The sequence below is a fragment of the Muscardinus avellanarius genome (assembly GCF_963383645.1).
Source record: "Muscardinus avellanarius genome assembly, chromosome: 2".
Taxonomy (NCBI): domain Eukaryota; kingdom Metazoa; phylum Chordata; class Mammalia; order Rodentia; family Gliridae; genus Muscardinus; species Muscardinus avellanarius.
Window position 1 is genome coordinate 46,794,079 of NC_137787.1, and position 27,921 is coordinate 46,821,999.

General features: G+C 40.5%; 1 pseudogene across 1 annotated transcript; it reads left to right on the top strand.

The window, feature by feature from the left end:
* Positions 1-27,839, top strand: LOC308258693 (annotated as a pseudogene). Its single transcript has 4 exons — positions 1-66; positions 147-255; positions 1,594-1,776; positions 27,273-27,839. The product of its transcript is annotated as an uncharacterized misc_RNA (transcript).
* The last annotated feature ends 82 nt before the right edge of the window (positions 27,840-27,921 follow it).

Genomic DNA, 27,921 nt, shown 5'->3' on the forward strand with positions numbered 1-27,921 from the left:
ATGGCGGTCCTATTCATTGAAATTGAGCTGCAGAAGAGCTCTTCTTGGAGAAGAGTTGAGGAGAGGGTGACTTAAGTCAGGTTTTCTGAGATGATAGGGATTTGCATGCCAGAAATTTGTTAAGGTATTCACTGATTTGCTAGCAGGACTCAGAGTACTCTGCATATAGTTGTACCATGATTTATTACAGCAAAAGGACACCAAGAAAAACCTCCAAAGCAAAAAGGATGTGGAATGAAGTCGAGAGGAAAAAAGGTACAAGCCTCTAAGATCTTATCCAGTGGAGTCCTACAGGACGTGTGTGGTGACACAAGAAAGTGCTGTCTACCAGGGAAGCTCATTAGAGACTTTGTGTCCAGGATTTTTGGTGGGAACTGGTCATATAGGTCTCCTTGACCTAGCATGTATCGAGATTCCAGACTCCCAGAGAGAAGGTGGCTATTTATCATGAACCACATTGATTTTACAGTTTGAGCACGGTGAGCTGTTCTAATCATTTTGGGGCATGGTAAATACCCTATTGAAACTCAGGTTCCAGATGTCAGCCAAGGGCCAAACTTGTAAGCCAGTATTTCAAAGGATAGCAATCTCAGGCTCCTGGGCTAAGTCTTAGCATGGGCATGTTCCCATGTGTACCATTTATGTGGAAGGAAGGGAAATAGGAATGGGCAGAAGAAAAAGGGTTCAAATGAACCATGAAACAATTACAACAAAGGCCTCAGGAAATACTACCAAGCTCTGATTCTGGGTGGCTCTCCAAAGCTGTCTTAAACCAAGGTTAGAGGGTATAATGGTTTGGATTTAGAGTGTCTCCCAGTCCTCACAGAGTCAAGGAGACAATATTGGAAGCAGGGTTAGTTGCTAAAGAGGGGTCTGTAGGGGTGTGACCTTGAGGATTACATATCCTTCTTCCTCCTCTTGCTCACTATTTCTACTTCTGGCCTCCAGGATATGAAAAATGAAACTTTGTGTTTCTCTCTCTCTCCCTCTCTCTCCTTTTCTCTTTCTCCTCTCTTTTTCTCTCTTTCCCTTTCTTCCTTCCTCCTTCTTTCTTTCTTTCTTTCTTTCTTTCTTTCTTTCTTTCTTTCTTTCTTTCTTTCTTTTTCTTTCTCTCGCTCTCTCTGTCCTTCCTGCTGCCATGCCTTAGCTCTGCAGATGTGGGACTCATATGGACTGAGCCCATAAATCTATAAAAACTGAGCAAATTAACTGTCCTTCCTCTAAGTTGTGTGATTAGTCACTTTGGATTGTAGCAGTAAGAATGTTAAGACTAAGCCTCAGGCCTTCCTACAATTGCATTGGCCAGGGTGGACAGCTCCCTCGAGCTTAGAGAAGCAACGTCTGAAACAATTCCTAGGAAAAGCAGAAGGAATTGCGCACCTTTCAGAGGGCTGGGTTAATGAGTGTTTCTGATCTGTGGTCAGCATACCTCAGCCTCCATCTTGGAGGGTATAATGAATTGAGTATTATTAGTTATACAGATTTGCTAATGGGATCCAACCCCTTTGAAGACATTGGAACTCTAGTAGAAGAAATTCATGTTCTACAGGGTCTAAATACAATCACTAAGGGTACATTGTGTACATATGACAGAATATTTGGCGCTGAGGAGCTCACAGAACAGCCCTGATTATTTGCCAGAAGACCAGATGGGGAGCTTCACTCATCAAAGACTTCTGCCTAAGTCCTATCGCCAGCCCTACCAGCCACTTAGAGGAATTCTGCATCGGAATGCTTGGCTCATCACAAGGGAATCTGCTCTACCACCAGACAGAGGTAGCATCCTGTCCTTTACATGAGAAAGCATCCAATTGCCAATCATTAGACTTGCAATCATTCAGAACCATTTTGTTTGTAATCTTGTTTTTTTTTTTTTCATTTCTTAAAAAAAATATTAGGTCTTCTGATCTCATGTATACCTCAGCAGAGGGTTACAATTCTTACAATTGAGGAAATGGAGGCTTTTGGGTTGCAGGATGAACCTTGAGTCATGCTGCCAGCAAACAGCAGATGCTGGGCCGAGACCTGGTGTGTCTGGTCTCCAGCATTCTTTATACAGCCCCAAACACATCTCCTCTGCAGCATCATCCAATTTCTCTTCTGAAAGACAGTAACGAGACCTTGGGTGTGCTTTGGGGATAATGAGAAAAGAATTTTTTTAATTAAAAATGTTAAAATGTAAAAGAGTATTTTATATTGTTGTATTTGGGGCCAGCATGCCAGAATCACTAGCAAATGAGACACAAACTGACATAAACTTAATGAACAAGGAGATTGTGGAGGTCTGCAATTCCTGTTTTGGGAATTCAAATATTCTGCTGCATGAGAAAGATTCTGTTGATTTTGGAAATACCATGAATCATTTCCTGAAAAAGAAAATAATGGAGGCTTTCTATTCCAATTTTCCAAGAAATGTTGTCTAAAGGCAGAAGACCTTTGGGAATATCAGGACATGTGTAGAGGTTGTTGGTGTATACTGGGCAGAACTGGACCTTTCTCTTAAACTACGGACCACTATGGGAAGCACCCATGCTTGGGCAGATGCTGACTTTCTACAAAGGTAGGTAACAGGAGAAGACACAGTTAATTTTGTTCGTTCTAACAAATTACATTGGTCAGAAATGCATAGTAGTGGTGGTTCAAGCAGAATATCAGAGCTTGGAGACTCTATTTGCAAGACATCAGCAAGGGTCTTTTGATCAGGGAATTTCCAATGAAGTCAACACCTTCTGCCATCACTGTCGACAAGAACCCCACAGGAACCTCAGAAGTGCAAGGTTGGTGTTTGCATCTGTGAGATTTAAGCTGAGCAGATGCTTGTCAGCACCAGCAAAATCAGAAAGCAGTCAGTCTTTCCATTCTGAGCTCTCGTGTGGCTACTCAGTCTCTTTAGCACTTTTTTAATTTAACCAGAAAAATTCACCACAAATTGAAACTTGAGACAAAGAAAAAAAATTTTTTTTTAAAGCTTTGGACAGTTCTCTCAAAACAATAGAGCTGAAATCAACTGACCTTTCCCTGTGAATGGGAGGGAAGGAACATGGCTGTGAGACATAGAACACACCACAGGATTCTATCTCTAAAACTGAAATTGGGTTGGGAGTGTACCCCTGAGGACTCTTTGAATTTCACCAGGAGATATAAAAAAATGATGGGATTCTGTGGAGCCCAGAGCAATATTTTTTCCAGAGGCTGCAGAGTTATATTGAAGCAGGTAGCAGTTAAGAAAGACCACCCCCAACTTAATTGTCAAAGACAGTCTCTAATTTCCATCACACTGCCTTTGCTAGTGATCAACATTAGCCTTTTTTATTTTATTTGCATCTCTATGCTGTTGCCCAACTAAGGAGAAGACAAAGGCCAAGTGACAAAGATTATGTTTGGTAGTAATTCTTTTTTTTTTTTTTGCAGTACTGGGGATGGAACCCAAGCTACCTCCGAGCTACACCTCCAGCCCTACTTTTTTATTCTTTATTTTGAAACAGGGTCTCACTGAGTTGCAAAGGGTCTCACTAAGTGGTTGAGGCTGTCCGTGAACCGCAATCCTTCTCTCTCAGCTTCCCAAATACTGGGATTACAAGCGTGCGCCACCACACCTGGCTTGGCAGTAATCCTTTTTAAACAGAAGTTTCTTAGACATTGTTGAGATTTTTTTTTTCTTTCTTTTTTTTTTTTTTTTTTTTTGGTGCTGGAGATTGAACCCAGGGGCCTTTTTACATTTGAGCTAAAGCCCAGCCCTCAGCCCTCTTTATTTTTCATATTGAAACGGTCTTGCTAAATTGCTAAAATTCTTACTAAATTGCTGACATTGGCCTCAAGCTGGTCTCAAACTTTTAAGCCTCCTGACTCAGCCTCTCAAGCACTGGAATTACAGACATGCACCACCATGCCCATATTTTATTTGAACAAAAGAATAATGAGATGTGATGGGGGGTTGTAGTTTGGAGGTCATGACCTCCATTATACCACACATGATGGCAGTTGTTCAAGGTAAAAACACACGGACATGCTCAAATGTGCTCTGTTTAACAGGACCATGTTCAGATATGTCTTTTCATGTTGGTAATTGTTTCTGTGCTTCACACACCAAGAAGGTGTCCAAAGAGAGGCCATGGGCTTAGTGGAAGCCTCTCAAGGCTTCTACAAACACTGAGATGCCGCTGGTGTTCTCAAGGCTGATAAGGCTTCTGAAGCCTTCTTAGCTAAGCTGCCCACCAAGCCAGGTGGTCCATTCATTGCTTGTGGTGATATATATGTGAGCTTCATTGCACTAGGTGATGGGTTTTAGAGTCACAATCAACATTCTGTCCACACATCGAAAACCTGAGATGTTTAATTGGCACTATTACAAAAATCACAGGTTTTGACCGTAATACCCTAGCAGCACATTTTCAAAAAGTTGAGTAAAATAGCAACTTTTAATAAAAACTAGCTTTTGTGTAATGATACCAAGGCATTTTACAAACCCATTCATTTCAGGAAAAGCCAAGCAATTAGTAGAATTATAGATTCATATATATATATATATATATATATATATATATATATATATATATAAAACCTACTTACCCTGAAAATGTTGGAGCATGCTTCCAATGCCAACACCCTCAGCCAACACCCCAGCCAGGTGATGGGTCTCATCATCCAGATGTGTACCACTTGAGAAACCTTAGAATTCAATGTCCTTGCTCAGAAAACAGCCTCAAACATTCCTGCCACTCCCCCATTGTGCTGCCTTTTTTTTTTTTTTTAATCACCTGGCTTCTGGCCCCTCGATGTCTGATGTCTGCAGTCTTACTGACAGGCTGCTGACAGGTAGCGTCTCCCCAGACCCCTATTGCCCGCCCAAAACTATGTGGTGTCTTTTGATTTGGCCCATGCTGTCATTCAGCTATTCTGAATGTTTACTAAACTATCTCTGTGTGAATCACTTTGCTGACCCTTTCGTGAGAATGTCAGCTTCTCTGCACTCTTCCGACCCTTACACAGGGCGCTCCCTCCTTTGAATCCTGCAAATCATTTATAACTCAGCCTTAGAGGCATGTCTTCTAAGAAACCTTCCCTGACCACTCCCTTAATTCCATTCTTCCCCACCCATGATACGAATGCACATGCCCCCAAACAGTTCACACACACCTGCATCAAGGAGTCATCTTCTGCAATTTTGTCATCCTACTCTTCTAGATGAGGATACTCTAGTGGATGGGTGTTCTTCAAATTATGGTGTGGTTAGATCCCAATGGAACCTTATCAGTTAAAAATATTTAAGTCAAAGATGCACTTCAAGCCAGGCAGTGGTGTACTACTCTAATCCCAGAAGATGGAGAGGCTTAGACAGGAGGATCACAAGCTTGAGACCAGCCTGAACAACTTAGTGAGACTCTCAGTAACTCGTGAGACACTGTTTCCACATAAAAAATAAAACAAACTAGGAGTGTATCTCAGAGGTAGAATGCCTCAGGTTCAATCTCAAGTACCAGAACAAGAAAAAAAAAGATGCATGTCATATACCTAACCTACCAAACATCAGAGCTTCGCCTAGTCTACCTTAAACAGGCTTATAACACTTAGCATCAATAAGCCTACATACAGTTGGGCAAAATCATCTAATAAAACTCATTTTATAATAAAGCATTGAATATCTCATGCAATTTACTGAATGCTGTACTGAAAGTGAAAAGTAGAATAGTCGTATGGTTATTACATTATCATACACATTATGAAGTCGAAAAATTGGAAGTCTGACCACCATTAAGTTGGAGACTGTACCCACCTTTGGAGTCTCTAATACTTACTATTTTTTATTTATTTAATTTAATTTATTTATTTATTTATTTATTTATTGCGGGTGTGGGGATGGAACCCAGGGGTATTCGACCTCTGAGCTATATCCCCTGCTCTATGTTTTATTTTTTATTCTTTATTTTGAAACAGGGTCTCACTAAGTTACAGAGTGCCTCACTAAGTAGCTGAGGCTGTCCGTGAACCATGATCCTCTAGTCTCAGCCTCCCGAATGCTGGGATTACAAGCGTGCACCACCACGCCTGGCTCTAATACTTATTAGAGACAAGATCTTAGGCAATTTAAGTTTGCAAGTCTCACTTTCCTTATCTATAATATTAGACTTTTAATAGAATTTGTTTGTAAAGCATTCAGCAAACTGTTTGATATACAATAAGTGCAAAATAAATACGTGTTAAACAGATGTTCTAAGAACACCCTTAGAATACTCCCTAAAAGGAAACTATATTTTAAGCATGTGTAGTGTCAGGAGCTGGTTCCATGTTGGATAGCTAATTAGAGTGGAACTAACGTGATAAGGGTTTGATTCACACCAGGTTATTGGCATAATTTCTTAACCCCTACTCCCAGTCATTCTCTGGTACACTTAGGAATCTGGGGGGTGTTCAGGAACTGGTCCCTCAAGCGCCTGGCAAGGCTTCTGTTGTGATTGGCTGTTGTGAGAGGGTCACTCTGGACAAGGCTGTTCTCAGCTGGTGTCCACAGCCGCCACGCTCTCTGCTTTGCTTTGAGTGTGTTTGAGACGCTTCCCCTTAACTTCCCCCAGCACATCAGAAGTCAAAGTATGTAAGAGATTGATCAAATCACCACAAAGGCTGGGAACAAGGGCCAGGAAGCAGCAGCCTACATCAGTTGACACTGATGGCTGGGCCTGTGCTCAGGAGCAGCACCTCAGGACCTCAGTGTCTCTTCTGGGGAGCTCCCATCACACAAACTACAGGCCCCAGAGTTCTAATTTCCTGCCCCGCCATTGACCCCTTCTGAGGACAGCTGGCCACAGGAGCAGCCCAGTCCCAGCGGGGGAAACCCCACCCACATAAGCACACGGTGATTCATCAGCCGTGCATTTCCCCAAAGATGCATCATTCAGCCTGCGTGTTGCCACTGTGTTGTTAATGAAAACAGTGGCTACCACATCTGGTTTGTTGAACTATCCCAGTTCACAGGAAGTAAAGCCATCATTTTCTTTTTCTGTAGTCACTTGCCATGTTCACAATCTCTCTGTTGTGTCTCCTGAAGACATCTTTGATAGACCTCTAGAGTTCTGGTCATTTTCAAGGATAAAAAAAAAAATTTAAAGCCCAATCTTCTAGTTCACTTTATTTATTTGTGTATTTACTTATTTACTTATTTTGGTTCTAGGGATTGAACTCAGGGACATTCTACCTCTGAGCTATACCCCAAGCCCTATTTATTTTATTTTTATTTTATTTTTTTATTTTTTTTATTGGTGCATTATATTCATACAACTTATTGGGGTAAAAAACTTGTGTGTACAAACATGTACTCATTGCTGATTTAACCCCTACCCAAATCCCACCCCATTCCCTCTCCGTCCCTCCCTCCCTTGCTTGGCTTAGTGATTGACTTCGATATGTTTAAGTACATTGTGAGCTTTAGAGATTTTCCTTTTCCCCCCTCATTTCTCCTCCTTTAGGTTGACTTGTTTGCTCCTCTTTTCTCCCTAACTCTCACATATTAGGGAAAGCATCTGCTTTCTTATTTTTTGTGACTGACTAATCTCACTTAGCATAATGTCCTCCAGTTCCATCCATTTCCCTGAAAATGATGTAATTGAGTTTTTTTTGATGGCTGAGTAAAATTCCATTGTGTACATATCCCACAGTTTTGTAATCCATTCATCTGTTGATGGACATCTTGGCTGGTTCCATAGTTTGGCTATGGTGAATTGTGCAGCTATGAACATAGATACACGTGCATTAGTTTGGTAGTTTGTTTTCTTTTCTTTTGGGTAGATACCCAACAGTGGTATTGCTGGATCAAATGGAAGATTTGTTCCCATTCTTCTGAGGATTCTCCATACTGTTTTCCAAAGTGGTTGCACTAATTTGCAATCCCACCAACAATGTCTTAGAGTTCCCACTTCTCCACATCCTCGCCAGCATCTGTTTTTGTTTGTGTTTTGAATGATGGCCATTCTAGTTGGAGTTAGGTGAAATCTCAGGGTAGTTTTGATTTGCATCTCTCTGATTGCCAGTGATGTTGAGCATTTTTTCATGCATTTATTGGCCATTTGAATTTCTTCTTTTGTGAAGTGTCTATTTAGTTCATTTGCCCATTTTGTTATTGGATGCTTTGTTTTCTTAGTGTTGAGTTTCTTGAGTTCTCTGTATATTCTAGATATTAGTCCTCTATCAGTGGTGTAGGTGGCAAAAATCTTCTCCCATTCTGTTGGCTCTCGATTGAGGTTCTTGATAGTTTCCTTTGCTGAACAGAAGCTCTTCAGTTTCATGCAATCCCATGTATTGATTCTCCTTTTAATTTGTTGTGCCTTTGGGGTCTTGTTGAGGAAATGTTTGTCTGTGCCTATGTGTTGTAGTGTTGGACCTATGCCCTCTTCAAGGAGCTTCAAGGTCTCTGGTTTAATTTCCAAGTCTTTGATCCATTGTGAGTTGACTTTTGTACAGGGTGAAAAAGTGGGATTAACATCCAATTTTCTGCATATGGTTAACCAGTTTTGCCAACACCATTTGTTGAAGAGGCTATCTTTTTTCTAGTGTATGTTTTTGGCCTCTTTGTCAAAAATCAATTGGCTGAAAGTGTGTGGACTTGTTTCTGGGTCTTCTATTCTGCTCATTGGTCTATATATCTGTTCTTTTGCCAGTACCATGCTGTTTTTATTACAATGGCTTTGTAGTATAGTTTAAAGTCAGGTATTGTGATTCCTCCTGCATGGTTTTTGTTGCTGAGAACTACCTTGGCTATTCTGGGCTTTTTGTTATTCCAGATAAATTTAAGGACCGATTTTTCTATGTCTGTGAGGAATGATCTTGGTAGTTTAATGGGCATTGCATTAAATCTGTAGATCACTTTTGGGAGGATGGCCATTTTAATGATATTTATTCTGCCAATCCATGAACATGGAAGGTCTTTCCATCTTCTAAGATCTTCTTCGATATCTTTTTTCAGTGTTTTATAATTTTCTTTGTAGAGATCTTTTACCTCCTTGGTCAAGTTTATTCCTAGGTATTTTATTTTTTTGTGGGAGATCCTGAGTGGAAGTGTTTTCTGAATTTCTTTTTCAGTGGATTTATGGTTGGTGTACAGGAAAGCTTCTGATTTTTTAAGATTGATTTTGTATCCAGATACCTTGCTGAATTTGTTGATCAGTTCTATAAGCCTTTTGGTTGAGTTTGTTGGGTTTTCTAAATATAGTATCATGTCATCTGCAAATAGTGAAAGCTTAAGTTCTTCTTTTCCTATTTGTACTCCTTTGATTTCCTTTTCTTGCCTTATTGCTCTGGCTAGAGTCTCTAGTACTATATTGAAGAGAAGTGGTGATAGTGGACATCCTTGTCTCGTTCCAGTTTTTAGGGGGAATTCTTGAAGTTTTTCCCCATTTAATATGATGTTGGCAGTGGGCTTATTGTAGATTGCCTTAATAATGTTGAGATATGTTCCTTCTATTCCAATTCTCTGCAGTGTTTTTATCATAAATGGATGTTGAATTTTATCAAATGCTTTTTCAGCATCTATTGAGATGATCATGTGGTTTTTGTCTTTGATTCTGTTTATATGATGAATTACATGGATTGTTTTTCGTATATTGAACCAGCCTTGCATCCCTGGGATGAACCCTACCTGGTCATGGTGAATGATTTTCTTGATGTGGTTTTGAATGCGTGTTGCTAGTATTTTGTTTAATAGTTTTGCATCCAAGTTCATCAGAGATATAGGCCTGTAGTTTTCCTTCCTTGAACTGTCTTTATTCGATTTGGGTATTAGTGTGATGTTGGCTTCATAGAATGTATTTGGGAGAGTCCCGGTTTTTTCTATTTCCCGAAATAGTTTGAGTAGTATTGGGATTAGTTCTCCTATAAAGGTTTTATAGAATTCACTTGGGAAACCATCTGGTCCTGGGCTTTTCTTTGATGGTAAGCTCTTTATTGCTATTTCAATCTCTTTGATTGTTATTGGTTGGTTTAAGTGTTCTATATCTTCTTGACTCAGTTTAGGAAGGTTGTATTTATCTAGGAAGTTGTCGATTTCCTCCAGATTTTCCATTTTGTTGGAGTATAGTTTTTCAAAGTAGTTTCTGATAATCCTCTGGATTTCTATGCTGTCAGTAGTAATGTCTCCCTTTTCATCCCTTATCTTCATAATTTGGGTTGATTCTCTCTTTTTTTTTAGTTAGGTTGGCTAGTGGTTTATCAATCTTGTTAATTTTTTCAAGAAACCAGCTTTTGGTTTTGTTGATTTTCTGTATTGTTTTTTTATTCTCTATTTCTTTAATTTCTGCTCTAATTTTAATAATTTCCCGTCTTCTGCTGGCTTTGGGGTTCAATTGTTCCTGCTTTTCAAGGGCTTTGAGGTGTGTCATAAGGCTATTTATTTGAAGATTTTCTGTTTCTCTTATGTGAGCACTCAGTGCTATAAATTTTCCTCTTAATACTGCCTTCAAAGTGTCCCAGAGGTTTTGATATGTTGTTTCTTTATTTTCATTTGTTTCTAGAAATTTCTTGATTTCACCTCTTATATCTTCTATGACCCATTCTTCATTCAGAAGTGTGGTGTTCAGTCTCCACATGTTTATGTTGTTTCTCTGGGTCTTCTTATAGTTGATTTCTAGTTTCATTCCATTATGGTCTGAAATGACAAAGGGAAGTATGTAACATTTTTTAAATTTGCTAGTGCTCATTTTGTGTCCCAGGATGTGATCTATTTTGGAGAAGGTTCCGTGAGCAGCTGAGAAAAATGTAAACTCTGCTGTAGTTGGGTGAAATATTCTATATGTGTCCAACAGGTCCATTTGGTTAATGGTGTTCTTTAGTTCTGAGACATCTTTACTGACCCTTTGTCTGGAAGATCGGTCTAGTATTGTGAGAGGTGTGTTGAAGTCTCCCAGTATTATTGTGTTGGGATTTATGTGTGACTTCATGTCACAAAGAGTTTGATTTATGAAAGTAGCTGCCCCTATGTTTGGGGCATAGATGTTGATTATTGTTATTTCCTCTTGCTGGACTATTCCTTTTACCAGTAAAATGTGACCTTCTTTGTCTCTTCTAATAAGTTTGGGTTTGAAGTCTAACTTGTCTGATATCATAGTTGCTACTCCTGCTTGTCTTCGAGTACCATTAGCATGGATTACCTTGCTCCAGCCCTTTACCTTGAGTTTGTTCCTATCTTTACTTGTGAGGTGTGTTTCTTGTAAGCAGCAGATGGATGGATTCTGGCTTTTAATCCATTTTGCCACTTTATGTCTTTTTATTGGGGAGTTGAGGCCGTTTACATTCACTGTGATTATAGAGAGATAATTTTTAATTCCCAACATGTTAAGATCTTATTTCTGTTTGAGATACTGTTTATTCTTCTTTGCTTAGTTGTCTGCTGGATGGGAATTCTTGTTTCTTTGGTTCTGGCGTGAATTACCCATTTCCTCTTTGCAGTTAATCTCCTTGAGTATTTTCTCTAGCGCTGGTTTTGAAGACATAAATTCCTTCAGTTGCTGTTTGTCATGGAAGCTTCTTATTTCCCCATCTAATTTGATGGATAGTTTTGCTGGGTAGGAAATTTTTGGCTGGAAGTTGTTTTCTTTCAGAGTTTGGAATATGTTACTCCAAGCCCTTCTGGCTTTCATAACTTGGTTTGGGAAGTCTGGAGTGATTCTAATTGGTTTGCCTCTGTATGTCACATGGCCTTTTGTTTTTGTTGCCTTTAAGATTCTCTCCTTGGCTTCCACATTAGTCATTTTGACAATTATGTGGCGTGGGGATCCTCTTCTCTGATCCTGTCTAAAGGGAGTTCTATAAGTTTCCTGGACCTGTGTATCAACCTCTTGCTCTATGTTTGGAAAATTTTCTGCTATTACTTCCTTGAAGAGATTGTTGATCCCTTTGGTTTCACCTTCTTTTCCCTCCTCTATTCCAATTATTCTTAGGTTAGCTCTCTTGAAATGGGCCCATATTTCTTCAATGTCAGATTCCTGCTGTCGAGTTTTTTTTTCTAAATTAGAAACTATGCGTTCATTTTTAGAATGATCATCTTCAAGAAGCGAGATTCTATTCTCCATGTGGTCTAATCTGTTGTTTATACTTTGAATTGAGGCCTTTACTTCATTAATTGCATCCTTTATCTCTTTTTGACTCTCTCTAAATTCTTTTCGAAAGTCCTCTATTATTTCTAAAGTTATTTTCCTAATTTGATCTTCTAGAGATCTTTGGGTTTCTGTGTTATCAGATTCTGATGTTGTGGTGTTGTTGGCATTCACTGCTCCATTGTTATTTCTCTTTCCCATGATTTTGGAAGTTTGTGCCTTCTCTGGGTTCTTCCCTGAGTCACTACGAGTTCACTTAAGATGCTCTGGATCTCTAGTCTATGGTATCTCAGTCACCACTACTCCTTTACTGTGTTGTATCACAAAGTCTCAGACCCAGGGAGTCAATCAAGGCTGCTTAGACCGTGGGGGGTGCCAAGTTGGGCGTTCTCCAGTGGGAAGTTGTGACTATGGTATGATATCTCTGCCACTGCCACTCCCCCACTGGGCTGCACTGCTAAAATCTCCGACCCAGGGAGCCTATCTGTGCAAGTCCCTGGGAGTGCAGTACTGGGATTTCTCCCCTAGGGGCCGCAATTTGACTCACGGTTGTTGAGTGCGCTGATGGAGCTGTAGTGAACTCGGTGGATTCGCTGCTGCCGCCACTGGCAATATGGCACCACTGCCACACCCTCGGCCGTGATGCGGCGTATTTCTTCTCTGGTTTTGAACTCTGCTCTGAGTCCTTGCCAGTTGTGCTGCGCCCAGCCCTTGGGAGCTTTAGATGTTCCCTGCACCAACAAAACTGCTGACTGCCGCCCGGCTGTTCAGCACCTGCTCACCTCGGCTCGCTGTCCACCCCTCCTCTCAGGCGCCTGGTGGCTGGTTGAGTGGGTTGGTCTAGGGCCGTCCGGTGAACTCGCCGCTGCCGCCAGCAGTAAGACGCTGCTTCTGCATCCTAGGCCGCGAGGCCAGAGTACCTCCTCTCTGGATTTAAGCTCTGTTTTGAGTCTCCCTCCTCTCTGGAGCCTGGTGCTGCTAGGGTAGATGTAGGCCGCGCCGCTCTGGCCATTCTGCGCCGCGGCTCTGGCTGCTCCGTACCACGGCTCTGGCCGCTCCGGCTGCTCCGGCCGCTCTGCACCGCTGCTCTGGCTGCTCTGCACCGCGGGTCTGGCCACTCCGGCTGCTCCGGCTGTTCCGCGACGCGGCTCTTGCTGCTCCGGCTGTTCTGGCCGCTCCGTTCAGCTGTTCTGGCCACTCCGTTCCGGCTGCTCCAGCCGCTCCGCTCCACGGCTCCGGCCACTCCGCGCCGCCGCTCCGGCCAATCCGCGCTGCGGCTCTGGCTGCTCCGGCTGTTCTGGCCGCTCCGCTCGGCTGCTCAGGCCGCTCCGCTTATTTTTATTTTAAAACAGGGTTTTACTCAATTGTAGAGGGGGCTTCACTAAGTTCTAAAGCTGGCCTTGAATCTGTGATCCTTCTGTCTCAGCCGCCCAAGTACTGGTATTACAGATGTGCAACAGATATTTGACACTTAAATTTTGGTCCAACACAATTGCAGCATCCTCTCCCTCATCCTAAGAGTGTGGTGGTGATATCACATCTTGGAGGCTCTTTCTCTGTCATTTTTATTCCTCCCCTCTGTCAGGAACCTGGATAGAGAGATGGAGAGCCAGAGAGATGTTTCTTACCTGCCTGCAGTGTTGAGGTCCTCTCTGGACAACCCTCCCTGTCTGCTGGTGCCTTCTGTGGCTGATGTTCAAATCCTCGCTGATGCTTATGTGAATTTTCCAGAAATCCCATAGAGGACCTCCCACTTCATAATCTCCACCATCTGCTCCTACCCTTAGTGATTCACTCTGGTTTTTTTGTTACCAGGGTCCACTTTCTCGGCAGCCAGTTCTCTTGGGTGGGACACTGATGAAGCAGGCTGAAGCATGGCTGCCTTCCACCACATCTCTTTGATCCACGGTCAAATGACACCTCTGTCACCAACTGCTGAAGGTTAAACATGGAAGCACTCTCCCTTTCTTCCTTTTCTTTCCAATTCTCTTCTTTGTCATATTGAACAGAGGTGGACTAGGCCCATCAATGGTAGAAGTGGACAGCCAACTGAGGAGGGAGGAGGGAACAGGAAAAGCATCTCTTTACTCCCCAGCACCCCGACAGCTGCAGATGACTTCCCTGAAGTCTCTCTTCCCAGCCCCTGTCTGCTTATGTGGAAAGGAAGCAGCTGGTACCAACCAAGGCTGCAGAAGCAGAGCAAGTTTAGCTGCTTCATGATACGCCCTCAAAGAATGGTTGGTTTCTGTCCATTTACTACAGTTATTTACCACACAGCAATGTCTCATTCAATGCCAGATCACTCACCAACATATGTACTCCCATAAGATTATAATGGGGCTGAAAATTCCTGTCTGCTAGAAATGATGGATAGCAGCTGTAACAGCACAGTTCAAGGCATTGCTCATATGCTTGTGTTGATGCTAATGTAAACAAACTACTGTGCTGCCAGTCATAGGAAAGTATGGCACATGTGATTGTACACCCTACATATTACTTGATAATGATAATAAACAACTATTTTATGGCTTATTTATCTACTTGACTACTCTGTCAGTGTTGTATAGTGTATTTCCACTTATTTGCTGGTAGCAACCTCATATATTTTGTGTTTGCTACATCTCTTGATTGCATTATTTTCTCTTGTGCTTGATTTAATATCATGTTGTTTTGTTTACTATGGCCCTATAAGCAGTAAGCTATACCATACACATATCCCATATACCTAGGTGTGCAGTAGGTTATTCTGTCCAGGTAAGTATAATATAATGTTCACACAGTAACAAAATTGCCCATGTATTTCTTCTAAGATGTTTTTCTTAGAAGATAATCCTGTCATCAAGCAATGCACAACTATGCTTATTGTTCAGTCCTTGACACATCTCTGTCCTAAGCTTTGGATTCCAGTTGTCAATTCTAGAGCAAAAGAAAAGTGTCCATGAACATTGTGCTACAACCACCACTGGACATTGCATTAGGGCTTATACATAATTTTTTCTTGTGAGCCTCAAAATCATGTATTATTACCTTGTATTGGTAATAATTAATTTTCATGTATTGGTTATTTAAATTATGTATTGGTGATAAGTTTGTTTTCTTAAATCAGAGAATTTAAATTTATTTATTTATTTATTTATTTATTTATTTATTTATTTATTTATTTATTTTGCGGGTCTTGGAATGGAACCCAGGGGCATTCAACCTCCGAGCTATACCTCCTTCCTACTTCTTATTCTTTATTTTGAAACAAGGTCTCACGAAGTTGTGTAATGCCTCACTAAGTAGCTGAGGCTGTCCACGAACCACAATCCTCCTGTCTCAGCCTCCCAAAAGCTGGGATTACAAGTGTATGCCATCACACACCCGGTTTAAATCTATTTCTGAAGATCACACAGTTGATGATCATTAACCTAGGACTTAGACCCAGTGCTGCAATCTAAAGCCTTCCACTTTTAAAAACTGAATGTTCATAGAAAGATCTTTTGGAGGGTTGAGTTGAATACTGTACCCTCAAAACTTTAAATCTTCTGGTCCTAATTCTGCTTTTGGAGCCACACTAAAGAAGTGTGATTCTTTCTTCATGCCAAGAGTTATGGATATTGTTTGTTCTAAACTCTGGCATGGATCTGGCTTTATTAGGAGACTAGAATATGGTAGCTTTTCGTGCAAGTGTTTGAAGACAGTTGCCATGATCATTATAGGCTGTTTTCCTCCAAGTTAAGCATCTTCATCTCCTTCACTGGATTCTCTCCTACACTCAGACTCTAAGCAATTTTATATATGTATAAGACGTTCTCCCTTTGAGCTGTACACCAGCTCTTGATATCTTTTGTATTTTTTTTTTTTTTTTTTTGGTGGTACTGGGGTTCCTGGAAGCCCTTCTACCTCCGGGCTACACTCCCAGACCTATTTTTACATTTTTATTTTGGAAACAGGGTCTCCTAAGCCAGCACACGTGGCTGGCTTCGAACCTGCGCGATCCTCCTGTCTCTGCCTCCCAAGCGCGGGGATTACAAGCGTGCGCCACCACGCCCGGCATATCTTTTGTATTTTTTAAAAAGTTTTTAGTGGTGCTGAAAATTGAACCCACGGGCATTCTACCTCCAAGTTATTTTATTCTTTTACTTGGAAACAGAGTCTCACTAAATTGCTGACTGCCTCATTAAGTGGCTGAGGCTGGCTTTGAACCTAAAATCCTCCTGTTTCAGCCTCCCAAGTACTGGGATTACAGTTGTGCGGCACCATGCCCAGCTTCTACAAACATATTTCAAGACTGAGGGAGCTCTTGGCTTCCCGTAGTGCTTGCTATTTTCTCATGTTTCCTTTCCCCTTGTCCCTCTCCTACCTCCAGCTCCTATTTCCTCTCTACCCTCTCCATTCAATTTCAGACTTGGTAGAGAAGGCTTTAAACAAAGTTTTCCCTTTAGACCTCACAGCTTTTGAATATGGTCCAGGTTGAAGATCAGTGGGCTACCAGGCCACTTTACCAAGAGGTAAAGGTGGAGGGCTTCTCAGATCCTTTTGCCATAATCCATTTCTTACCCTTCTTTTCCAGTTGGTCATGCCAACAGCAAATATTATAATACTGGCACTTCTTCTTTTAGACCAGTGGCCCACAGTTTCCTGGGATGCTTTTAAACTCAAATACCTGAGTTTGCCTCCAAAAGATAATGATTGGATTTGCCTCAGTTCATCCTCAGGGAGAGTAGGGTTACAAAGCAATTCCAGAGAATCTGAAGAGCTACAGTCACCTGTGTTAGGGGGAGTTCAGCTTCTTAGTTTCCTCCCACCAAGGGGGGTGGCACTACCACAGGTATCTGTTCTCACTAACTACCACAGTGGATTTTAAGCATCTCCTGCTCTGGTCTCTCTTCAGATGCCCACAGCTTTCCAGCTGGAGAAAGATCCTAGTTCATCATTAATTTTCAGGGCATTAGTGATCAGCTCACTCTGAGACCATGGAATAATCAAGTTCTTTCTAATAACAATCCCCAGCTTCATTTGCTCTGCCAGATTTTTTTTTTTTTTTTTTTTTGATGATACTTGGGATGGAACCCAGGGGCCTTCTACCTCCGGGCTACACTCTCAGACCTATTTTATATTTTATTTGGAAACAGTCTCTTAAGCCAACTGAGGCTGGCTTCGAACCTGTGTGATCCTCCTGTCTCAGCCTCCCAAGCGCGGGGATTACAAATGTGCGCCACCACGCCCAGCATTGCTGGATTCTTTATAGCCAACTTTTCAGGCAACTTTCCTCCTCATCTCTGCTTCTCTGAAGGGTCTGAAATGTAGGCCAATTAACAAAAGTCACACCCAAATACTTCCTTTTCACAACCATTCCAGACAATATTAATCAATCAGGCACTAGATTTCCCTGAGCCAAGATGTGATCTGGGCATCTTCTCCACTACATGCACCCCCCACACGCTTTTTTTTTTTTTGCAGGTCTGGGGATGCGACCTGGGGCATTCTACCTCTGAACTATATCCCCAATACTATTTTTTTATTTTTATTTTTTTATTTTGAAACAGGGTCTCACTAAGTTGTAGAAGACCTCACTAAGTAGCTGAGGCTGTCCGCAAGCCTGGATCTTCCTTCTTAGCCTCCCAAGTACTGGGATTACAAGTGCGCCATTACGCCATGCTTAGTACCCCATGGTTAACCAATTAGAAAAGGCATTGAAAATCCAGGTGCAGTGGTGCATGCCTGTAATCTTATTATTTGGGAAGCAGAGAGAGGAGGATTACAGGTTTGAGGCTAGCCTCAGCAACTTAGGGAGACCCTGTTTCAAACTTAAAAATAAAAAGGGTTGGGGTTGCTGGGCGTGGTGGCGCACACTTATAATCCCTGCGCTCGGGAGGTGGAGACAGGAGGATCACGCAGGTTCAAAGCCAGCCACACTGGCTTAAGAGACCCTGTTTCCAAATAAAAATATAAAAAACTAGGTCTGGGAGTGTAGCCTGGAGGTAGAAGGGCTTGCAGGAACCCCAGTACCACCAAAAAAAAAAAGTTGGGGTTATAGCTTGGAGGTCAATGCCCCTGGGTTTAATCCCTATTATCCCCCACAAATTTAAAAATTAAAATTAAATAAAGAAAAAGCATTGAGAATAAACTGTAAACACACAGTGAACATGGCTGTCATAATATCCAACAAAGGAAAATAAAAATGTCCTCCTTAGTAGCTGAGATTGTAAGCTACCACACTACCCTTATAAGGGAGCCCTCAAAACATAGAAATCTGGGAGTAGCATGCCATGTGATACCTTGAGTTCGGATGTGACCATTTCCTGTCCTCCCTACCCAGTCACTGCTACTCACATACTAGCACTGTCCTTCATGTCACTTCATGGAACATTCTAGAGAAATGGACAGGCAGTCTCATCTAAACCTGATTATAGAGACTTCCGGGAAGATGGCAACCGAGAAGAGCGGGGCTTAAGAGCCCCGCTAACAACCAATCTCCATTACCACAAAATCAGCGCCTTTCATAGCCAGAAAACACCATCACCAGAGAAACAAAAAAAATCACCAGGCTCCAGAGAGAAAGCGGACTGAGAACAGAGCTCAGAGCCACAGAGGAGATAACCGGCCTCACGCCCGAGGACGCGGCAGCAGCGCCATACTGCCGGCAGCAGCGGCAAATTCACCGGACAGCTACAGCAAGCCGAGGTGAGCCGCTGAGGAACACCCAGGCGGGATTTCTCGCCGCAGGTAAAATCTAAAGCTCCCAGTGGCTGAGCTCAGCACACGCCACAGGGATTCAGAGTGTAAATCAAAACCAAGAAGAAACACACCAGCCTCAGGGCTGAGGGCGTAACAGCGGCGCCATATTGCCACCGGTGGCAGCAGCAGAGAATTCACCGAATCCAGTACAGCTACATCTGCGTACTCAAGAACAGTGAGTCAAATTGTGGGCCACAGAGGAGAAATCCCAGTACTGTACTCCCTGGGACTTGACCCAGTGGGGGAGGGGCGGTGGCAGAGATATCACACCATAGGAGAACGTGCAACCTGGCACCCCCCACAGTCTAAAGCAGCCTCTATCGACTCTCTGGGTTGGAGACTCTGTGATACAACCCAGTAAAGGAGTAGTGGGGTCTGAGATACTACTGACTCGAGATCCAGAACACCTTAAGTGAAGTCATAGTGACCCAAGGGAAGAACCCAGAGAAGGCACAAACTTCCGAACTCATGGGAAAGAGGAATAATACTGGAGCAATGAATGCCCACAACCCCACAACATCAGAACCCGATAAAACAGAAAATCAGAGATTTCTAGAAGATCAAATCAGGAAAATAACTGTAGAAATAATAGAGGTGCTTCGAAAAGAACTCAGAGAGAGCCAAAAAGAGATAAAGGATGCAATTAATGAAGTAAAGGCCTCAATTCAAAGCACAAACAACCGATTAGAACACATGGAGAACAGAATCTCGCTCTTAGAAGATGATCATTCCAAAAATGAATGCATAGTTTCTAATCTAGGAAAAAATATCCAACAGCAGGAATCTGATATTGAAGAAATATGGGCCCATTTTAAGAGAGCTAACCTAAGAATAATTGGAATAGAGGAGGGAAAAGAAAGTGATACTAAAGGGATCAACAATCTCTTCAAGGAAGTAATAGCAGAAAATTTTCCAAACATAGAGCAAGAGGTCGATACGCAGGTCCAGGAAACGTATAGAACTCCCTTTAGACAGGATCGGAGAAGAGGATCTCCATGCCACATAATTGTCAAAATGACCAATGTGGAAGCCAAGCAGAGAATCTTAAAGGCAACAAAAACAAAGGGCCAAGTGACATTCAGAGGCAAACCAATTAGAATCACTCCAGACTTCCCAAACCAAGTCATGAGAGCCAGAAGGGCTTGGAGTAACATATTCCAAACTCTGAAAGAAAACAACTTCCAGCCAAAAATCTCCTACCCAGCAAAACTTTCTATCAAATTAGATGGAGAAATAAGAAGCTTCCATGACAAACAGAAACTGAAGGAATTTATGTCTTCAAAACCAGCACTAGAGAAAATACTCAAAGAGATTAACTACAAAGAAGAAATAGGTAACACACAGCAGAACCAGAGAAACAAGAGTTTCCATCCAACAGTCAACTAAGATTGGTTATCTGTGGAGATTCATTACTTATGTTAGTCTTTTACCTATCTTTAAATGGTATTGTTTGCCTTTATTGTTGTTAATTTTTAGGATTTCTAGTTGGAATATTAATATACCTTCAGATATAGCATTTGGAAATATTTTATCCCATTCTATCAGTAACTTTTAACTCTGTTTACATTGTCTTTGGATATACAATATTTTTTTTTAGGGAGTTTGTATACTCTTCTGTTGCCTGTGCCATTGAAATCATATCCAAGAAATCACTGCCAATTTCAATGTTGTGAGGTTTTATGTCCCAGATTTTCTCCTAAAAGTTTATAGTCTTAAGATTTATATTTAGGTCTTTTATCTATTTTGAGTTAATATTTGTATATGGGATTAGGTAAGGGTCCAACTTTATTCTTTTCCATGTAATTATTATGTTTCTACAATATTTAGTTAAAAGATTATTATTTCCACCACCAAAGGTTCGTGGAAACCTTGTCAAAAATAACTTGACAATATAGGGAAGAATTTAGCTCTAGGCTTTTATTTAACTCCAATGGTTTATATATCTGCCTTTAGAATAGTACTACACTGTTTCAATTATTGTAGCTTTATATGGTTTGAAATCAGAAAATATATATCTTCTAGCTTTGTTCTATTTCAAGATCATTTTGGGTATCTAGAGTCCATATTCCATATTAGGATAGATTTTTTTCTGAAAAATAAATATATATGATAGTTTCACCTAAAAAAAAAATAGAAAAAAATATTCTCTGGTAAGAAAGAAAGTAAAAAAATATTGAAATGTTATCTTTAAGTCATCAAAAGCTTGGTATCAGACAAATGAAACTGTTATGTGAGATTATCATTTTAAATTTTGGATAAATTGCTATAATACTAGATGTCAACGACTAAGCCAAGCATGGGAGGGAGGGATGGGGAGAGAATGGGGTGGGGATCGGGTGGGGGCTGACTGGGCGATGTGTGCATGTATGCCTACAAAAGTTTGTATCCCACTATGATGTATGAATACAGTGCACCAATAAAAAAATAATAAAATAAAATAATAAATGTACAAAAAAATAAATAAAATAAAATAAAATATTTTTAATATTAATAAAAAATAAACCTGATTATAAATTTCTTCACTCCTTACTATCCTCCAGACTTTTAAAAATGAATGTTATTAAATTTAAAGCAAAGACATGTAACTGAAAATGTCTTTTCTGCTCTATGGAGAGAGCTCACATTACAAAAAAAAAAAATTGTTTCAATGGATGACAGTGCTGAGATCTGAGAGTCTCTTACAAGATTCTTATCACCCCCATTGTCATTACAAACAAAACACAAAATTCACAGAGTGAAATGCATAGCCAGCTGTGCAAGCCAGAGCTTTTTTTCTAATGTTATTGCTCCTTCTTGATTATAATTGTTATAATCAAAAGAAGGCTGTGTCATGCAAACCATATTTCCTAATTATCCAATTGTCTTTCAAAAGATTCATGTTTTAAATTTTTTTCTGAAGAAGAAGTGTCTATACTTAATATCCATGAGTGGAGGTGTGGTTTATCTCACTAGATCTATTAAAGGGACCCAGCCCAACCAGTCAAGTCCTTCAGAACACCTGGTTTTGATTATTTGCTCTATTTTAGTTCTATATTTTGGCCTTTTGTCTACTCCTAGACCCCCAGTATGGTGTCTTGATTTTGGATGAAGCATCTCAGGAGCATCTTTAAGACATTTTCAATTCCTCCACATAGCCGCAAGCACCCTAACTATAGATAAGAAGAGATGCTCATACCCTGAGCATTCATCCAGCATGTGAGATCTGATAGCTTTACCTAGTTTTCACCTCTGAGGGGAGGGATACTGTGTAGTGTGACCTCTAAAGGACATCATAGCATTCTCCATTTTTTTCAGTCTTATTTATGGATACTCATGGATGCAAATCAGAATAAGACAGATTCTTGTCCCTCTTGGAGGTTTGATCCAATCTAGTTTGGAAGAAAAGAAAAGATTAGCACTAGACTAGGATTTCTTCCCATCTGGTGATTCCATAACCTATTCTTATCAGTGCTCACAACTCCAGAACAAAGTTATTTTGGGCAAGGATTTGTAGTGTACAGCTCAATTCCTTCAGTGTGAACGAGCTATGCTATTTATAGCCATTTCATTTTCTTGCTTTAATTTATGTGTCTTAGAGAATGTGCTCTAATTGTGGGCCATTATCAGGAGGAAAATGTGCTCTCCTGCACCTCGGGGGATTCGTTTGTGGGCCTATGGTTTTTAAATAGCCCATTTATTCCCCAGTGGGTAGAAAATCAATTTTATGGATCTTCAAACATACATAATAACCATCATGAATAATAAAGTTAAATACTAAAGTGGTGTTAGCACATTGCACATTTGCTTTGCAGGTTTTCCTCTTGATCTATAAACAATTATCTACTTTATATTATGTACTTTTTAAAGGGTATTTGTAGAATAACACAATACAAAAAGGAACTTTACCCTTCTGTGTGGATTTCTAAGAGTACTTGATGCTGGTTGGTGGCATTGATGGAGGAGACACGAGACCTGAAGCAACAGAGAAGTCAGACCCTCGAGACAAAAGAAATCACAGGGCTGACTTCCTATTAGCTATGGATGGCCTCGTGCCAGAGCAGTGTGTCCACCCAAGGCTCACCAGCCCTTCAAAGGAGCCTTTGTAAGCAGGCCTTTCCAGTCCTGTCTTCTCACGGACACTAGTCCACCTAACCAGAAGTTAGATGAAGGAAAACACTGAAATGTATTTTGGTCACATTTAGAATAAAGTTAGGCACCCATGGCTTGATTGTTTACCCATTTTGATCCCTTAATGGTGCCATGTTCTCTAACACTTTAGACCTTTCTTATATTATTTCATTGGACTCTAAGGCCATTGGCCCCCATGAAAACGCTACTCACGTTGTAGGATTTTTTTTTTTTTTTTTTTTTTTGCTGGTACTGGGGTTCCTGGAAGCCCTTCTACCTCCGGGCTACACTCCCAGACCTATTTTTACATTTTCATTTTGGAAACAGGGTCTCCTAAGCCAGCGCGTGCGGCTGGCTTCGAACCTGCGTGATCCTCCTGTCTCTGCCTCCCAAGCGTGGGGATTACAAGCGTGCGCCACCATGCCTAGCACATTGTAGGATCTTAAATGACACTGCCTCTGTGCAATGTCTTCCAATCAAATCCACCCCCTGAAGGAAAAACAGTATCCCTCCATTGTTTTATTTTTTATATCACAACTGGTTGCTGGCATAGTGACTTCGCACACACATGGTACTGGGGACTGAACCCAGAGATATTCTACCTCTGAGATACCACCCTGGCCATTTTTAATTTTGTGCTGTTGTTGTTTTGAAACAGGTTCTCACGAGGTTGCTGAGAGTCTTGCTAAATTGCCAAGTCTGGTCTTGAATCTGTGATCATCCTGTCTGAGCCTCCCAAATTCTAGGATTACAGGCATGAACCACCATTCCTGGTTAGCAAAAGCAAACTTTGAAAATTGTACTCCAAAGCCAAGATGGCACTCAAATTCACTATCAATCTGAAGAGGTCAGGCGGCAGGACATCCGGTGATGAAGAACAGGAGAGAAAGTTTGAAGTTGCAAAGTAAGAGGATTCTCTGAGTCAAAGCACTTTTATTTTTTTCCTAGTGAGACAGGGACTATGTAAAACTAGATCTAGATAAAGCTCTTAAAGTTACAGACATAACCTGAAAAGATGTTCACTAGCCAGGCATGACGGTGCACACCTGTAATCCAAGCACTTAGGAAGCTGAGACAGGAGGATTGCAGGTCCAAGACCAGCCTCGGCAATGTGAAGCCAGACTTTAAACCACCTAGTAAGACCCTGTTTCAAAACAAAGAATAATAAAGGGATGGAGGTGTAGCCCAGAGGTAGAGTGCTTCTGGGTTCAATTTCCAGTAAAACACACACATACACACACACACACACACACACACACACACACACACACACACAGTGCTTGCTCAGGGAATTTGGATTTTATTCTATTAACAGTAGAAAGCAATTGCAATTATTTATTGTTTTTTGTTTTGCTTGTCTTTAGTGGAGAAAAGTGGTGTTGAGGGAAATTTTTTTCTGGAAACAATATAGAATGAATTGAAAGATTGCAAAAATAGGGGTTGAAATTGCACAAAATGAAGGGAATTGACAATGGGACTATAAAGAAGTGGTGTGTGTGTGTGTGTGTGTGTGTGTGTGTGTGTGTGTGAGAGAGAGAGAGAGAGAGAGAGAGAGAGAGAGAGAGAACTACAAATGAAGAATCAGCAGGGTTTGGTATCTGATTGAATATGAAGACTCAAAAGAGAGAAGTTTCAAAAATGACTCAAGTTTCAAGTCTAAGGGAAGAGAAAAATGTTGGCACCAGTTAAGAGTAAAAGTAGTTGGCCTTCTTATTGTCTCCCCATTAAAATTTTCCCTGAGCATATTTTGGTGAGAATCTCATTTTATGAAAGTTTATAATAAAATGTTTGAATCAGGTAACTTAAGCAAAAACAGAGAAAAAATTTATGCAGCTCTTCTAACTAGATAGAAAAATCATATAGTCAGAGCCCAACTAAAATATATATGATTTATTCAAACCATGATTAATTAAATATTGTTTTATTTGTGTTTAGTGGTGGTAAATTGACTTTTATTCATGAAAGTTGTATACTTTCCATAAATATATAATATAAAATTATTTGGCAATTTTTTAAAATATAGCTTGGGATGTGGCTCAGAAGTAGTGTGCCCCTGGGTTCAATCCCCAGTAGCAAAAAAAAAAAATAATAATAATTGTATACTTCTTTATGTTCAAAACACTCAATTATATGACCTGAAGTACCATAAATTTTTCATATTTAATTTTTTATCATTTATGTCAGTATCAGTCAAATTTTGTTTTGCTAAATCCATTGGTAATTGCTTCATTTGGAAAAGAACATTGTTCCAATTTCAATCAGCTTTCAGTTACACAACCTTTAAAGTAATTATCTGACCCAACAGACATCTGAAATGTTCTTTTGATTTTTCCATTGAAATAAAAAATATAAAATACATTCTGTGTAGGAAACCTCTAAAGAAACAGGAGAAAAAAGATATATCCATTTATGGCTTTATTTCTGTAGCCCAGTCAAGATTGAGATAATTTAGCAAAAATATTCTACTTTTTTATCTCTCACATCAGTTTTCTTTTGTAATTGTTTGAAATAGGAAACTTTTTGGGAATTCTTTTATGGGGTTAAGAGTTAGACAATGGTTCATGGATATGTTGGGTCTTGGGCAACTCAAAGTATTAGCACCTCCATCACCTTAAACTTTTATTATTTGTTTAAGGTGAATATATTCAAACTCCTCTCTTCCATCTTTAGATATTTTATGTGTCAATTAAAAGATTTTAAAGTCAGTCACAAAAAGTGAAAAATTGGGTGCTCTCCCTAATATATGGAAGCTAGGGAGAAAAAGAGTCATAGGAGGAACTCTAGATGAAGAAGGAAAAACCATAGATGAGCAAACAAGGCGACCTGACTGAGGGGGATGGGAGGGGAAGAGGGAAATCCCCTAATGTACATGATGTACATTCACAAACATATCAGAGTCAATCACTAAGCCAAACATGAGAAATAGGGAGGGGGAGGGAATTGGGGAAGGGTTAGATGAGTGATGTGTGCCATGTTTGCCTTTACTATCTTATCCTCCATTAAGATGTATGACTACAATGCACCAATTAAAAAAAAAAAGATTTTAAAGAATAGGAGGAAGGCAAATAAACACAATAAAAGATAATCATGAGCCTGGCGCGGTAACATAGGCCTACCCTAGTACTTGGAAGGCTGAGATAGGAAGATGGCAGGTTTAGAGGTAGAACTCCTCTGGATTCTCCAGTATCACTAAGAAATAAAAAGGAAAAAAAGGTAATTACAAAAAAGTAAAAATTGAAATCATAATGGGATATAACTATACATGTTGTATAGAATTCCTAAGATTTAAAAAAAAAAAAGATTTAGCCAAGCATGGTGGCGCATGCTTGTAATTCCAGCATTCGTGAGGCTGAGACAGGAAGGATCGTGGTTCACAGACAGCCTCCGCTACTACTTAGTGAGGCCATTTGCAACTCAATGAGACCCTGTTTCAAAATAAAGAATAAAAAATAAGGGTGGGGGTGTCCCTCAGTGGTAGAAAGCCCCTGGGTTTCATCCCCAATATCACAAAAAAAATTTTAAAAGATTTAAGCAATGAAACAAATCGCTTGTTCCTAGTAAACAGCACCTTCATAACTTTAGCTGATTGAAATTTCAGAAACTGTCAACTCATGTTGTTGCTGTTTTGTTTTTCAGTGCTGGGGATTGAACCCAGGGCTTCATGCCTGATAGGCACATGCTATATCACTGAGCCACAGCCCAGCTCTGTATTGGTTATTTCAGAATAGAATTTGATTTTTCAATATCAACTCTCTGAGCGCAGTAATCCATTGTAGGGGTGTGAGGTTCCCCTCTAGGCTTTCTTTTCAGCTGGCCTGAAAATTAAATCGATATGAGACAAATCAACAGGAGAAAATCATATAAATTTATTTTAATTCAAATTTTACGGGGCATGGAACCTGTGTCATAAAGAAGCGAAGGAAGAAGCAGGATCAGTAACTTATAGATGGAATTGAACAGAGAACAGGAAGTTTTGAAGAAGCAACTAAATTAGGCAGGGAGATTTTAAAGGATGAATTATTTTAACGAGTTCTGTACAGATTTCTATCACTTTCAACTTCTAGTCTTTGATGATCAGACTGTTGCTTTTCCTTCGGTCTTTCATAAGAGAATTTCATCTCCTGCCTTTAAGAAATAGAAAATAGGTCAGAACGATATTCTTACACCTGCTGTTTTTCAAGTGCTGTTAATGCAAAATAGTCAGTATGCCAGAGTGGTATATTTTTAACTCTTTCACTGTCTATAGATAATGGTGAGATACAGAGAATCTTAGAACTTTAAACAAAGAGTGATAAATAATCCTTAGAGCTGCTTTTACCAGTATATTTAAAATTTAAGTAGCTCTTTAGAGTCCTCTCTTCCAAGATGATGAAAAAAAAAGAAGGAATAACGGTCGTACCGAAAAAGGCCGAGGCCATGTGCAGCCAGTTCGCTGCATGAACTGAACTGCGCCTGGTGTGTGCCCGAAGACAAGGCCATCAAGAAGTTTGTCATTTGAAACATAGTGGAGATCGCAGCCATCAGGGACATTTCCGAAGCAGGTGTCTTCAATGCTTATGTGCTTTCCAAGCTCTATGTGAAGCTTCATTACTGTGTTGAGTTGTGCCGTTCACAGCAATGGTCACGAATTGATCTCGTGATCAGGAATCGAGCTTGTAAAGCCCGGAAAGACCAGACACCCCCACCCTGATTTAGGCCCCCTGGTGCTGCCCCACGACCTCCACCAAAGCCCATGTAAGGAGCTGTGTCTTTAAATATGGGAGAAAATCTTCTCTGGAAGAAACAAATAAAGCAGGAAATTATACCTTGAAAAATAAAATAAAAATTAAGTAAAAAAAACTGGGTCACACAAACTTTGCGTCTAAGGTTACATAATTAAATCAAAATTAAATTCTACAGGTCTGAAACTAAGATACATGTCATGATTTGATCCTATAAACAAAAACTGTGTAAAGAGTTCCCTACAAACCTGTGTTGGAGTGAGGGCACAGCTAGAGTGCACATCCTCCTTAAG